Here is a 16,530-nt window from a genome sequence, read left to right on the forward strand (position 1 = left end):
ATCCATTCGTTGAGCCTGAGTCACATTTCTTTTTTTTAAATTTTTATTGTGAAAATACTATACAGAAGGGTTACAATTACATAGGCAAGATAATGAGTACATTTCTTATCAAGCATTGTAGCCTCCTCCTTTGTTTCCCCTTCTCATCCCTTTATACTTTGGATTCTTAACTGCATTCTCTTCTCTTCATTCATCTGCCCCTTTCCCTTCCCATCCTCCCTCCCCACCTCCCCCAATCCTCCTCCCTCTCTCTCCCTCCCACCAAAGTTGTAAATTTCGTTTTTCAACATAAGACTTGTACATCTCATTGTTTCAATGGGTCCACCTGTATCCCTGTTTTGACAATTTGTTTTTTCCCTTCCCCTCCACAAATTATACCAACATCATATACAGCAAAAGCAGGGGTTATGCTGTGGGGGAGGAACATACAAAACAACAAAGAATCTTATAAATATGTTAGAAACAATCATATGAAAGAAAAAAAAAACATTTGAATACATATCTTAGAGTTCATTTCCCTAACATCAACTTATCTGAACTTTTCTGCTTGACTCAGACATGTACTTGTTGCAAATAAGGGAAAACATGGGACCTATGTTTCTTTGGGCCTGGCTTACTTCACTTAATATAATTTTTTTCAAGTCTTTCCATTTCCTAACAAATGAGGCAATGAAATGATCACAAACAAGACCATACTAAAGCTACCAGCAAAACTATGTTTATTGCAGCATTATTTACCATAGCTAAGACATGTAACCAACCCCGAAGCCCCTCAGTAGATGAATGGGTCAAGAAAATGTGGTGTATATACACAATGGAATTCTGAGCCACATTTCTTTTAGATAATCACCTCAGATTGCTTCTCTCTTAAGGGTCTCTATGGCTTTCTTATTCTCTTTGCCGTATAGAGGGTACAGTACTCTTAAACAAACAAAATTTAAAAGACAAATTTCCTAATAGGTGAAAGGGATTAATTTTATGTTTTTTTTTTTTTTTGGCAGTCATGGGCCTGAACTCAGGGCCTGGGCGCTGTCCCTCAGCTCTTCAGCTCAAGGCCAGCGCTCTACCACTTGAGCCACAGCGCCACTTCCGGCTTTTTCTGTACATGTGGTGCTGAGGAATCGAACCCAGGGCCTCAGGCATGCAAGGCAAGCGCTCTACCACTGAGCCACCTTCCCAGCCCCAAAAGGGATTAATTTTATAAAGATTAAGATACTTGTTGCTATCAGTTAGATTGATCAGTTAAATTGATTTTAATTGATTTACTGATATAAACTTTACAAGCTTTCTTAAAGATTTGAAACGTTTGCAGAGAATTTGGAAGTACAATTACATAAAACCATTATTTCAGATTTTGAGAGAAGCAAACAACCATTACATGCTAAAACAATCACGTAACTGTGCCATAATGTGGCATACAAGAAATTTCACTGTAATTTTCTCAATTGACAAAAATGGAGAAAATATTAAAAATCACTTTTATTAAAATTCTAACTTAGAGTTACAAGATTATGAAAGCTTTCACAATGTACAGAAGTAAGATTTCTTTGTACGATGTTTAATAAACAATGGTGACATATCTTCATGACGTTATAAATGATAAGTCTAGGAAACCCAATTGCAAACCCGACTGCAAAAAAAAATCTTGTTATATGTACCAGCAGAATTTAATTGTTCCATGCTTAAAAATAGTGAATTATAAATGAGGCATTGGTGACTCACTCCTGTAATTCTCTTTTTTCAGAAAGCTTAAATCTGAGAAATGCAGCTCAAAGCCAGTGTGGACAGGAACATCAGGGAGAATCTTTATCTCCAATTAACCACAAAAACGCCGGAAGTAGAGATGTGGCTGAAGAGGTAGTACACTAGCCATGAGACTAAAAGCTCAGGAACAGCATCTCAACCTGAGTTCAAACCCCAGGGCCACCACAAAGAAACAATAAATAAATAAATAAACAAAACAAGTTAACTGTAGACTTTATTATATAAAGCTTTAATAAAGGTTTATACTAGCTCATGCCTATAACCCTAGCTACTCAGAAGCGTGAGATCTAAGGATTGTGGTTCAAAGCTAGCTGGGTCAAGAAAGTCCGTTAGACTCTTATCTCCAATAAACCACTCAGAAAACTGGAAGTGGTGGTGCTGTGGCTCAAATGGTAGAGTGCTAGCCTTGAGCTGAAAACCTTAGGGATAGCTCCCAGGCCCCACAACCTACAAAAAAAAAGTCTCCTTTCCACCATTTTGTACTCAAGCCAATGAAACTACCACCTTCTAAAGATATCTGCAGAAATTAATTACAGAATCAATCCCAATAGCCAAGATGAATCAGCAAGTTGCCAATAAATGCAAGGATGAGTTTAAAAATCACATATATATCTGAATTTACTATAAACATCTGTATACATTGTCATTTATTACCATAAAGATAAGCCTAGAAAATATTATGCTAAGTGAAATAAACTCAACATAGAAAGAAAATTTCTATATCAATTAAAATATATGTGAACTCTGTAAAGAAGAAAATACATGGGGAGAGAATTCTTCTTTGAGGAGTTCACATATATTTTAATTGATATATTATATCAGTTGAGATACACACACACACACACACACACACACACACACACACACACACACACACACACACACACACACACATATGGGGGAGAGAATAAAATTATGGTTTCCAGAAATGTAGGAGTAGGTGGAATAAGATTGTTCAAAAGATACAAGTTAGAATTGCATAGGATGAATAAACCTCAAAATCTAACATTTGGCATAAGGGCTATATTTGATAATAATGAATTTCATTCAGTTTATTTGCTGCAAGTATGCACTTGGTGCTCTAACCTCATATAAGCAAAAGTTATATTACCAGCTTTTGAAATGAGAGACATGTTATTTTGCTTGATTGCAGTAAATTTGAAAATATGTGTATGAATATTTATAATGTATGAATTTCAGTATTCTGTAAATATACTCTAACGTTTTTCTGCTCCTGACACTGGACATATGACACAAACTGTTAACCATGACTATTTTTACCCCTCAACAAGACTGAATAGAACTTTAATAACTATTTAATCATGACATATTCGTGATAATTTTACTATTTTATTCACCACCTAAACATTTCTGTTCACTAAGGAAGAGTAAATGAACGAAGAGTTGTATAAAGATAGCACGTGAAAGTGTTTCAATATTCTTTCTGTAATTCTTTTGTCTTCAAGCATGCCAATGAATGAAAATTTCCATTCCTCTGGATACAAGATCCTCCCTTAAGCATTATTGCTCTAATTCTTTCCTGGAGCCCACTGGTGTACTTAATGTTCTCTGTTCCTGTAGTGTACACCTCCAGCTTTTCCTGTCTATTTTGTTTATTCTAATTAAAGGAGCAATGTGCAGAAACATCATGACCCTCACCACACGGGTCACAAGAGTTGGCATCATCTTTACAACTATAAAATTCTTGGCCAGATAGATTGTTTATATTCTCTAGTTCTGTAGTTCATTTGGTTTTTGAGAACTATAATTCTTTTTCATCATTAAAAATAGACACTATCAAGTATCAGAAATTGTGTTCTTTTAATACTATATCAAATAAAAGAGGTAGAGAGGAAATTTTGAGTTTATACTTAATTAAATGTTTAAAATAATTATGGCTTGTTTCCCTGTTTACCTCTAGGAATACTTCTATATTCAAATGGCACAGTTGATTCATGCTTGTTAATTAACATTCAACTCAATGTGGCTGCAAGAAAAAAAATTGTTAAACCCATCTTTGTTGACTTCTGCCCTAAGATTGACTGTTCACATACAGTTTTTGGTAGCTCTTAGGAAAACCTAGCAATTTTTTTCTTTTAATGAAGATATTCTTTTTAATATTGATAATTGTTTATTACTTTAGTATATAGGAAAAATCAATGTTACTATTATCTACTATGTACATGGTAAAGCTTGGATTTTTAATGTTAATTGTTATATCCACACACAACTTTATATTTATGTTCAGTAATGCACTAAATTTTTCATTTGAATAGAATGGCAAAAAATAGTCTTAGGGCTTAACTTTTCTAGGATGTGCCATTTAAAATATATGTTGAAAATCTGAAAGAGCCAAAAATGGTCTGACAGTAGAGAGAAAGAGATTGCATTTTAGAAAAAAAAAGTTTTGAAGGCATGAGATGAATCTGATTGAGCCATGTTTCCTACCAACATCTACAGATTAACCATAATATCAGTAATAGTTAGTCAATATTTTTCAAACTCATAAACTAAGTTCATGCCCAGAAAACTATAAAGCATTATCATATTAAAACCTATGGATTTATCTAATATGGATATATTTGTCTTCCAAGTTACTATAATAAATTTCTAAAATAACAATTGGGATATCCAAATAAGTACTCACCTATTTTACCTATACATTCCACAGATATGGAGAAGTCATAATGTGTTAAATTATTTCTTATAATAAGGCTGAGAAAGAGCTCAGTTGATCTAGACACAATCACATGCCAAAGTTACAAAAAAAATCATCAAGGCCAAATAAATAGATCATCAGAATATAGTTAGTATCTTCCATTTCTATTTCCAAATGGACTAAAGGATCAGCAGAGTGAAGCAGTTTCCCAAAGACAATAGTGACAGCTCAAAAATGACCCCTAGGGAAATTAGTATGAGTTGGACAACAGCCCTGGCTTTCTCTATTGTATAGATAAAAAGTTTTTGTGCCTTTATTATGTCTGGGTTTATTGATATTTTTCTTTGATGTTGCCTAGTATGTTGCAGAGAAAACTGGAGGCAATCTGAAGGGTTCAGGCAAGCAAGAATCCATTTTGGATTTCTAGTTTTTAATCAAATTGTAGCTGGATTCCTTATTTTATTTTTATTCACATTTTGCATAGACATGTACAAACTAAATTCTACTTTGACATATATACATACATATGTATATATGTGTGTATATAAATGTAGAGATAGATGGATAGACAGACAGACAGTTGCATAAATAGATGGATAGATAGATACATACATACATACAAATATACATACGTACATACATAGATTTCCAAATCTAAATGGAATGCTGTGTACAAGGTTAGAAGGAAGGTTCCTTCTCTGACTCTAGAGTATTTGTGATGTTAATACCTGACCAAATAGTATTTTTGAAGATCATACTTTCCTCCAGGATTAACACCTGGATCAGTCTTTTCGCAGAGGATCTCTGGGCTAGTGTCATATGTCACTTTTACCTTATTTTATATTGCTTAACATATTATGTATTATATTATGGTTCACACAGAAGTTTAAAACTCCTGAAAAACATTTTCTCATCAGGCCAGTTGCCTTCAAAGTCTCCTAATCAGTCTATCGTTGACACATTCCTGATTGTGCCTGCCTTCTCTCTTAATACATAATAAAAGCCCTTGTTTTCCCGGGGCCTTTGATCTTTTTACTCAAGTGAATACTTTAGTAAAATTGCATACAAAGGGCCTGATAGTAGCGTATAGGAAAGTATTTTTAATATGGGTCAAATGAATTGATGCTAGTAGTTGAGACATTGCTAAAAGCCATGTATGTTTGCAAAAGGTAAGTTTATAAGTTAGTATGGAGAGATTATATAACACTAGAAAAGAACAGTGGATAGTTATGTGAAATAAAACTCTTGATCAAAAATTTGTAAGATTTACAATGTTCAAAGAAAACATTTTTTACCACACTTAGCTTCCTCTCTCATCTGGACCCAGTTGGTTCTTTAGGAAATGAGCTGGACCAAAAATTGTAAAGATAATCTGCTTTTGAGCCTTTCTTTCTCTTTTCTAGAATACTTTTCCTGTTTCTGTCTATTTCCTTAGTCCTGTTCATTGTTTTAATCTTTGCTTAAGGAATTCAAGATATTTCTTGGCCAGTCTAGTAGGCTAAAAGCATCTCTTTTTAAATTGCATCAAAATTGTATTAGAGTAAGAGCTTCTCACTTGACAATTAACCAATTATATGTCAAATAATATCACTTTACTTTTCATATATATGTATATGGATATATATTGATTTCTCTTAACAATAGTTAAATAACTTGCAGCACAGTCCAAATTCTTAATTCTTCAAGTATTTAAAACATAGGTACAAGTTATATATTCAGTAAGTGATTCTGGGCTAACCTGATATTGTAACTGACAGTACTTTGAACAATTGAAAATACAGATGTGATAAATAATAAGCATTTTACTATCATATTAAATGTTATCTTTTTCTCTTTAATTATAAGGATTCCACTTGGTTGTTTATTTATATAAGAAACATCTTTATTACAATCATGTTATGTAGATGTGATTTATTCATGGTAAGATCATGTGCATCTATGTATTTTAAGATGCCAAATTGTGGAACAGAAACATTTCAGATATTAGACAATATTAGACTGATATTTTCTTATTGGGTTTCAATGTTTGTGCTTGTACATGGAACTGCAAACTTCCTAGCCTGATTCTACCTAATTAGAACTAGGCATACCAATTAAAAGGATCTCTTTGAAATATATGTAGACCGTCACTATTGATATCAAGGATAGGAAGAAAGGGAAAGAAAATCTATATAAAAAGCATGGCACACAATTGCACATAAAAAGAAAACTCAGTGTAATTTTCTATAAATAAATCCATTATCACTGTAAAAATTGATCCAAGAGACACTATATCTAAAAGTTTTTATTAAGATGGAACCTTATGGTTCCATTAAACATTTTTGAAAATATCTTCTTGAATCAAAGAATTATTTGTTTGAGGCTCATACTGGTATAATTTTTTATAGTAACACAAGGAATCCAATTTCCAGGTTCATTACCCAAAACAACATAGAAATTTGAAACAAGAAAATATCTTAGTGCTTGAACTATAGATCAAACTATAATTCATACACCCCATTCCCTCATGGATTATTACAATAAGAAGAAAGAAGAAGAGAAAAGGCAATTTTTCTGCCCACTTGATCGATGTTCCATTTGACCTCTGAAGTGCTCTCTTGCCATAACCTTTTAAATACCATCTGCTCTTTTTGTGAAGAGTGTGATGGGAGGGAGTCACTTCCAGACAGCAATTGATTATAAGAACATTAATCAAGGGCATAGATTATCTGTAGCATGACACTGTGTGCTGTAGTTAAGCAATCTGGCCTTCAATGTGATTGGAAAGGCTAATCCTTATGTGCATGCCTGAAACGGATGTACTAGCACATGTTTAAAGAGGGCAGAGCAAATAATGCATGAAGATTTATTGGAGTCTATGATAAATTTCACCAATTTTAGGGCTAATTTGTTTACAAAGTCTAATGGTGGTGGATTGATTATAATATGAACTCATAAAATGCTATACATAGCTCATGTTTGTTCTAATCACAGAACTCAGAAAAGCTGGAAATCCTTTGCTTAGAACTTGAACAAAATATTCTATTTTAAGAGAATATAGCTTGAATTGCACATACTTGGATCTTGTGTTCATTTTTTACAATAAATAGTACAAATTTACAATAAGGTTTAACTCATAAGAAAACAATAATATTTTGTGTAAACTATTTTATTAAACAATCAGATATTAGGGTTTTTAACTCCTTTAGATTTACCCAGATATAGAATTTATTCTTTAACGGTAAATTACCATTGAAGAGTATACAAATAGTTACCATTAAATAATAACGGGAATTGATTGTAAAGTACTGCTTAATATGTGTGTGCACGAGTGGTGTGTGTGTGTGTGTGTGTGTGTGTGTGTGTGTGTTTAGCAGGAGGGAGGAAGCAAAGAAGAAAATAGAGAAGAATGAGTGTATGCATAAGAAAGGGAAAGGAGAAAAATAGAAGGAGAATTACAATCACTGTTTTATTACTATGAATCTTAGTACCTTATCACACTTGTATAGAGTACATACTTCTGTTGTTGTTCAAAGGTCTTCTAGACATGGTATGGAAAAAGGAAAGACAAGTTTTGATTTGCTTTTGCTGTTGTCATTGTTGTTGTTAAGTGACATTTAAATCCTGAGCAAATAGGAAACGGTGAAACTAAATGTCATTCTATAGAATCATGAAAACATAGTTCATTTATTAAGCCATCTGTAAGAGAATACTATTGGTCAGTAATTACTGTTCAATTCCTCATGTCAACTCCTAATGGATGTATTTCTGGTGAATCATTATTCTAATATGTGGTTAACTCAGCAAAAGTAATTCTAGTGATATTAGTTTCTATTAAAACATACAGTTTAACTATCCATTTCCCTGGCTAGTTCTTGATTTTTGTCTCAAATTCAGAAACAAAACACGCAAAAAAAGAAACCTTGCTACAGCTCAAATTATATTGAAGGATGTACACTTTATAATATACATATATATATATTAGTTTCAGTTGTATGGGAGAAAAATGAAATATGACTACAAGGTAAATAAACATTTATGAGAAAAAAATCTCTGCAATGATTCATAGGCTGGTAAGAGAGATTTGAGGAAATGTAGGAATCAAAAGAATAAAGAATGAAAGGAAAGCTAAGAAACTACAGGTGAATCCATGAAACAAAAAAATTGAACTAAGAACATTCTCTGGATTTGATTCCGGTGTCCTGCATCTTGTATATACATTTTTGTAATTTGTGGAGGGGAAGGGATATAGTGGAACACTTAAATGGGGATGCAGTCTGACCCATTGTGAGGATGAGATGTATAGGACACTATGTTGAAAACGAACTTTACAATGTTGGGGTGGGGAGTGGGCAGGAGGAGTTGGGGAGGTGGGGAGGGAAGTGATGTAGGGGGAAAACAAAGGAGGAGGTAACAATGCTCGCTAGGAAACGTACTCATTACTCTACTCATGTAAGTGTAACCCCTCTGTACAACATTATATAGATACATATATGTGTATATATATATATATATATATATATATATAAAATAAAAAATAAAATGATAGAGACCAAAAAAAATTCTTTACTACTACCACTGATGGCATCATCACTGTGACAGGACACTTTGAATGGAAGCTGCTTGTGAATGAATGAGCTCAGCATGAGCTTGACTCCAAGGAATATGGGTTTGAAGTGAGCAGGTAAGAGAGAATCTGCCCCCTTTGTATCCAATTTTCTAGGCCAATTCAGTGCCCCTTACTTTCCTCTAGCGTTATTGGTCTATGTTTAGACTTTCCTTGGTGATGTTAATTTGTTTTCCTTACATGCTGTAGTGTCCTTTCACCCTCGAATGGATTGTTTAGTAAGATTCCATGCATGGGCAAGGATATCAGAAACATAAAATTAAGTGGCACTGTCTCAGGAGGACTAGTAGGGTTTAGAAATGGAGTAAAGAATCTTTAAGCCTCCAGAAGCTGGAAACGGCCAGGGATGTTTGCACTTTTGATCTTCCTAAAATGAATGCAACCCTGTTCACCCTTGGATCCTAACACAAGGAGGGAAAGGTAAACTACAATATGAAAGATTTATCTTGCTGTTTTATCTTATCTTATTTTATTTTATTTTTTGTAGGTCGTGGGGCTTGAACTCTGGGCCTGGGTGCTGTCCCTCAGCACTCTACCACTTGAGGCACAGTGATACTTCTGGTTTTCTGAGGGGTTTATTGGAGATAAGAGCCTCACAGGCTTCCTTGCCTGGGCTGGCTTTGAAGTGTGATCCTCAGATCTCAGCCTTCTGAGTATCTGTGAGCCACCAGCACCTGGCTGATTTTTATCATTTAAGCTACTAAATTTGTGATATTTTGTTGTAGGCATAAATAAAAACAAAATATAAGAACAAAAATGGTAAAATAAAAAAGCCAGAAACCAAACACAATATCTTTCTCTACTATAGCATATGATACAAGAAACAGCTCCCTTCAGTGATTTTGCTAAGTCGTAGTAATATAGGAGGAATGAGGGTAGGGAAATGTCTTTCTCTTTCTCTTTTCCCCATTCCATTTGTTTGTAAGTCTATACACTGGCCACATGGAATGGAAATTAAATGGTAAAAACTTTGACTTATAAGAAAGGTAGGGAAAGAGGAGCGTGGAATGACAATCTCTAGCAAGTATTTTGCAGTTATCATTTTAAAACATTGTCTTTTAAAGTACACAGATCAACTATTGTAGAAATGCAGTAATTATTACAAAGACTTCTTGTATCTTAGAAACTAAAGAGTAAATGTATGTAAAGTATGTTATAATAATATAATAGTTGATGCTTATGGTGCATTTAAAATTGTCAGACATATATCATTTCCCATGTATCAGCTCATGTAATATCCCAGATCACTTTCAATGGAGTTGCTATGGTTTACATTTCTCTTTTAAAATTTCTTTTGTCTGAAAACAAGAAACCCAGCAAAGTTATTATATCCTGGATCCAAAAGAGATTCCAAGACAACCAATTAAAGGAGCTTTATTACCACCGCACCTGGACCGATTGCTACCACCCAGAAAGTAGGAGGATGGCCTTGAGCTCAGGGTAGGATGGGTTTTTATAGACTATGTTTTTCTTTACCAAGAGGTTTTTGCCCTTTATCAATAATTTTGTTCCCATGGCTATTCTTTTCCCAGGGAAAAGGGGGTTCAAGGGAGAGAGTAATTTCCGTAAGTAGGAGGGACTGAGGCCAGAAATTAGGAGGAACTTTCTACCAGTGAATAGCAACTCAGATATTACAAAGTAACTTAAAAAAATGTTAAATCCTGTTTCCAGAGTGGCTGAATAGCAGAGTACTTTTATGCAAAAATGCCTTATCAATATTCTATATTGAATAAACAATGATATTTGATAATTGTAGAAAATACTGTGCATTCCATAATTGAAATAGATTACAAATGTTTTCTAAAGTCAATAAAGGAAGGAAAAGATTTCTTTGCCTTTGACACTTTGCCTTGACTATATTTGCCTTGTCTTTTAGCATTTGCTTTGTGTGGGTGTGTTTGTAATTACAGAAAGGTAATTATTTCACCTAAAGCTCTTAAACAGAGAGAGTGAGTCAGGAATGCTTATTGACTTCCCCTGGGCATGAAGCACTGTAGCAGAAACCATGAGATTAGTGAGAGAGAAAAGTCTTCACAGAGGAGTAAACAAGCAATTGCAAAGCAGGGTGATAAGTATAATGAGCACAGGAACACTACAGAGAGAAAAAAGAAGGATGCATTAGTGACATGGTAGCATGGGGTAAACACACAGTAGACATGCAGAAAAGCCTTAATGACTACCCACGATAAACTATTTTAGACAAAAGAAAGAAGAGCACCATGCAAAAGAGGAGAAACCATGGAGACTATGTAAATAAGAGCATTAAAATGTGTTTTGAATCACTTAAAGTCTGATCAAGCAGCCCAGTATTTCAAACAATTCCCAACACAAGCTGTGTAAGCATCAGACCAGGCTGATATATTCCGTCTCTGCGCTATGGCATTGTGCTATTTCAGTCTTTCTAACTTGGCATCTCTTTTCCCTTTTTTCAAACTAACTAACATTTCACTCTCCATGAAATAAAGTAGGTAAGGCAGTGATAATTGGTCTTTTTTTTTTTTTTTTTTGGTCATGGGGCTTGAACTCTTGGCCTGAATGTTGTCCCTCAGCTCTTCAGGTCACGGCTAGCATTCTACTTCTTGAACCACTGATCCACTTCCAGTTTTCTGAGCGGTTTATTGGAGATCAGAGTCTCATGGACATTTTTGCCCAGGCTCACTTTGAACCAAGATCCTCAGATTTCAGCCTCCTGAGTAGCTAGGATTACAGGCATAAGCAGGCAACCAGCACTTGCTCTTTTTTTTTTTTTTTTTGGTCCTGTTGTAGGGTCTGACCTCTGGGCCTGGGCACTGTCCCTCAGCTCTTCAGCTCAAGGCTAGCACTCTACCACTTGAGCCACAGCACCACTTCCGGCTTTTTTCTTTTTGCTTATGTGGTGCTGAGGAATCGAACCCAGGGCCTCAGGCATGCAAGGCAAGCACTCTACCACTGAGCCACCTTCCCAGCCCCCCAATTGCTCTTTTTTAAAGGACTTTCATTAGTTTAGAATTGGACTATGTCAAATTTTTACATATAATATTATATTATTAATTCTTGTGTCTTCTATCTTCTATTCAGCTTTAAATAACTCTTAACCTTTGTGTGGTCTTGTAGCCCTATACATATATCATGTGTAAGGTGACATGGTAATGCCTATAATCCTAGCTATCTGGAAGCAGAGGTAGGAGGATTATCTTCAAGGACAGGCAAAAGTGTCACATATCTAAAACAAACTGAAAGCAAAGAGTAATGGGGATGATCTTAAGTAGTAGAGTACTTATCTAACAAGTGTGAAGCCCTGAGTTCAATTCCCAGAAATACTAAATGTCTATCTGATTATCCATCTATCTATCTATCTATCTATCTATCTATCTATCTATCTATCTATCTATCTATCTATCTATGTTTGTAATCTATGTTTGTAATGTATATTTGCCTAGCTTTATCCACTTGTTTATCTATCATCTATCTTATATTTCAGAGTAACAACTCACAAAGAGAGATATTTTGTTTTCTATAGTTTTTTTCCATAAATTAATTCCCCACAAGTTCAAATTTATGAGTAGAGGTTTCAGTAACTAGAACCCTCTTAAAGTCCTTGCTGTACAATCTTGATACTTCTTTGATACTGAGATGGTGACTGTATAGCTTAGAAGAGGCTCCTTTGTTTAGAAGGAATTTTGGATTAGCAGTCCTCTATTACTGCTTTGCTGCCAAATACCATCACTTTCATCTGATCATACAAAAGCACATGCCTATAGTCTCAGTAATGTATGTTCTAGTGTCCAGTCAAAAGAGCATCTCCAGTGAGATTTCTTAGCTATTGCTGAGATGGGTAGCCATTGATTGCCGAAGCACCACCTCCAACTTAGTGTGACTGTGAACAACGTATTTGTTCTACAGAAATTTCCCAATTCTAGCAGAGAATACAGATTACCAATACAAAAAAATCTACATGTAGTATAATTAATACTCAAAATTGCATAATTTCTTTACTGTAGATGAGAAGAAAAGATAGACATGAATGACTTCAATAACTCTTTAGTGTTTGTCAGATATACCACTAGAGTAACTGGGTAATTATTTCTGAATTATGACTGTCCTGTGTATTGGAGGTTGTTTGTCATCATCTAGACTTATGGCCCCTAGAGAGCAAAAATATTTTGTAAAAGAGAAATATCTAACTTTAAAAAATGCATTGAAGAGGCTCTAGATATATTTTATTTAAAGAAATTACAAAAGAAGTCAAGTTTATTACAACAGTAGAAAGACATTGAACTTATCACCAAATAAACAAAAGACAATACAGGCTTTTTAAACAAGGTTTTATATTGAAGCTTTTATACTTTTATTGTCACTTTTGAAAAAGTGACAATAAGATTCTTCTTAATAAAGACATAGGATGAAAATCTGATCAGATTTCACAGTTGGTGAGGTAGAAAGATTTCCTTAAACTGACAACAGGATTCCTTATTTTTTTTTATTTTTTTAAATTATCATTAAGTAATTGTATGCAGTGGTAAAAATAGTGTATAAATTGTAAGAGTAACATAATTTTCTTTGGAAATAGATATTTATGAATTTTACACTGGTTGATGAGCATGTTGAGATAATTTTTACAATGTTTAAATAATTTAAAAAGACTAATGTGTTAAAGTTTTCTCATTGGAACTATTTATGGAGGTTACATCTCTTGCTGAATATGTATGTGTGTGCATTCTAATATATTTTATTACTCTGTCTACTACAGAATATCAGGGCTTATCAATTTTAATAGAATAAGCACTGATTACTAACACTCCTACAATGATTACTATTCCTAGGAAGAGACAAGTTTTAAGATACTGTAATAAAATTCACTTCAATGAACAAACATTATAACTAGATATTAAGTTTACTTAAAACATATATCATTTAAATGGATTTGTAAACAGTATAATTAGAGAGTTGATTTAAAATCTAAAGCATCAAGTAATTATAAAGAACTACAAATTTAATGTTTTATTGCTTCTTTCTTCATGTACTATATCATATTATATAAAATATTTTGAAATTTTATCTCTTTGATTTAAACAGCTTCTTTGACTTTGATATTGCCACCAGTTTATACATCAGATGTGTAAATTTGAAAACCAGGATTTTCAATTTTTTAATTGTAGTTTATATTGTAATTATAGTTTGACAGCAATTATACTGCATATATTTCAACCCACTTAGGTATAATACATTAATGTACATCACTATAAATGGTAATTAAAAATAAGCTACTATAAAAAGCTAAAAAGACTTCATGATGTGATTTCACTGATATATATCAAATTAATTTTGTAGCAGATGCACAACAAAATTGATTTTAAAAATCAAATACATAATGGATTTTGAAATAGCCTCTATTGTGTGGGGGGAAAAGATTGTAACTTATAAAATTAGCTAAAGATTTTTTAAGCAGTGCAGAATTTTCTCATTTTAATCATATATCCACATATGTCCACTTTAGTAATATGTGGATATTCCATTAGATTTTCCTACATTGCAATTTCATATTTGAAAACAACAGATTCAAGATGACTATACTGTTGTATTTTCCAAAAATCAATCTCCATGCTTCTACTTAGCGTGAGTTGAGTGGCAACAGAATCACAAGAAGACCTCCTAATTTAGGCCTTCCCAGAGGTAAGACTTTAGCAATAAAATGGGAGAAAAAATTGATTGATATTACTGACAAAATTTAATAAATAGCAATTTCATATTTTTATGCTTTCATATAGGTTTTTAGGAATGGAACTACAGAAAATTTCCACACTGCTTGTCAAAATATATATTCTCTTAGAAGAATAGAAAGTCACTATTTATATTATAAATGATATTCATGAGATAATATAATATGGAATAACAATTCAGTATTAAGGTTTTTCATCTTTCAGTCTTGTGGATGTGTGACTAACTGAAATAGAAGCTTATATAATTTGTATTTATTTCCAATCAGCCTACCTTCAAATATATCTAGTAGCTTCTTATGAAATATTAACTACAGTCAAACTTTATCAGTATAACTCAGTCATTTTTAAATGGCATAATTCTATCCAAGAGACCAAATAGGATAATGATGACATATGTAAGAGAGCTCTGACATATAGTCATATTGATGTCAACAGTTTCTTAACATAGTTATTTCAAATGTAGACCAATACAAGTGGCAAGTGAGTTTTGTTAGTGTTGTGTGTGCATATGTGTGTGTTTAAATAATTTATTAGATTTTCCCTACATTCTAGTTTTAGTTAAAACAGAGTTAGTGAGATTACTATGTGATATGTCTTAGCCACAGAACATAGGGTTCCTTGTTTCCTATAATACAACTACATTACCAAAAACAATACCTTCTTCAATTAACTCCAAGAGAGAAGGACATTTTGAGTGTTAGAATGTCTAATCCCTTTTCATTTGTGTTTCTGATATGATTATATTCTTTTTTTTCTTATCTCTCTTTCCTTACGCATAGGTTTCATTCTTGAAACTTTTTTGTGTTGTGTTTTGATTTTATCATGATTCTTTTGAACTTCCATGTTATCTTATATGTTGCCTAAAATCTAGTTTGGACATAGATTTGATAACTGGGTCCATTGTGGAAAATTTATAGTTCAAATTCAGCCTACTATGATAAAAGTCGAATTTTTTAACAATCCAAAACCAACAGGCTCTCTAGAAAAATTTTCTGACAAAAGTTACATCTTGTTAATTCACTGCTTGGGTCAAGATTTTCCAGACAAAAAGAACTGTTAGGATATTTATAGGGTGTTTTTAAAGAAGTGATCTGTTATGAGAGATGGCTCATGCTATTATGGGCACTTGAAGTTCCATGACATACCATCTGCATTCTGTGGAACCAAGAAACACTGCCAGTAGCGGAACTCAAGAGTGAAGCCTTGAGAATCAGGTTGCTCCAACTATTGTTAATCTTGGTCATCGGTATGATTCTTAAGAAGCAGGAGTGCAAACCAAGAAAGAACAAAGAGCTCCAAAGTAGAAGGTTAAGAGGAGTTAAAGGATTCAGGTCACAAAACAGAATTTATGTTCCTATATTTTTCTGTTAGGTTTATCCCCAGCATATTGAATGTTGCTCACCCACACTAGAAGTAGGGATCGATCTTCTATATACATTTTACTGATTCAGATGTCAGTCTCTCTGAAAACACCTCTCAGAAATACCCTAAAATACTGTTCTAATAGCAATCTATGTAGTCTTAATCCAGTTGAAGTCAGTACATCAAATTAACCACCCCATTAATATCACTGACTGTTATAAGGGGGAAAAATTGTCCAAGACTCGGAAATGAGGGTGTCTAATATGTTAAGAAGTTAAACATGTTTCCACTACAATAAAAACATAAATTTCAGTGTATCTTTTACAGATATATATTGTCAGAACTTTTCTTTCATAAGCAGTGTGAGAATAATTCTCTTAGTATCCAAAAATGTAACAATGAGTTAACAAATCATACTCTTTCTGAAGGTTTAAGGCTGA

Source organism: Dipodomys merriami, unplaced genomic scaffold (genome assembly GCF_024711535.1).
Source record: "Dipodomys merriami isolate MVZ:Mamm:240054 unplaced genomic scaffold, mDipMer1.0.p SCAF_2, whole genome shotgun sequence".
Classification (NCBI taxonomy): domain Eukaryota; kingdom Metazoa; phylum Chordata; class Mammalia; order Rodentia; family Heteromyidae; genus Dipodomys; species Dipodomys merriami.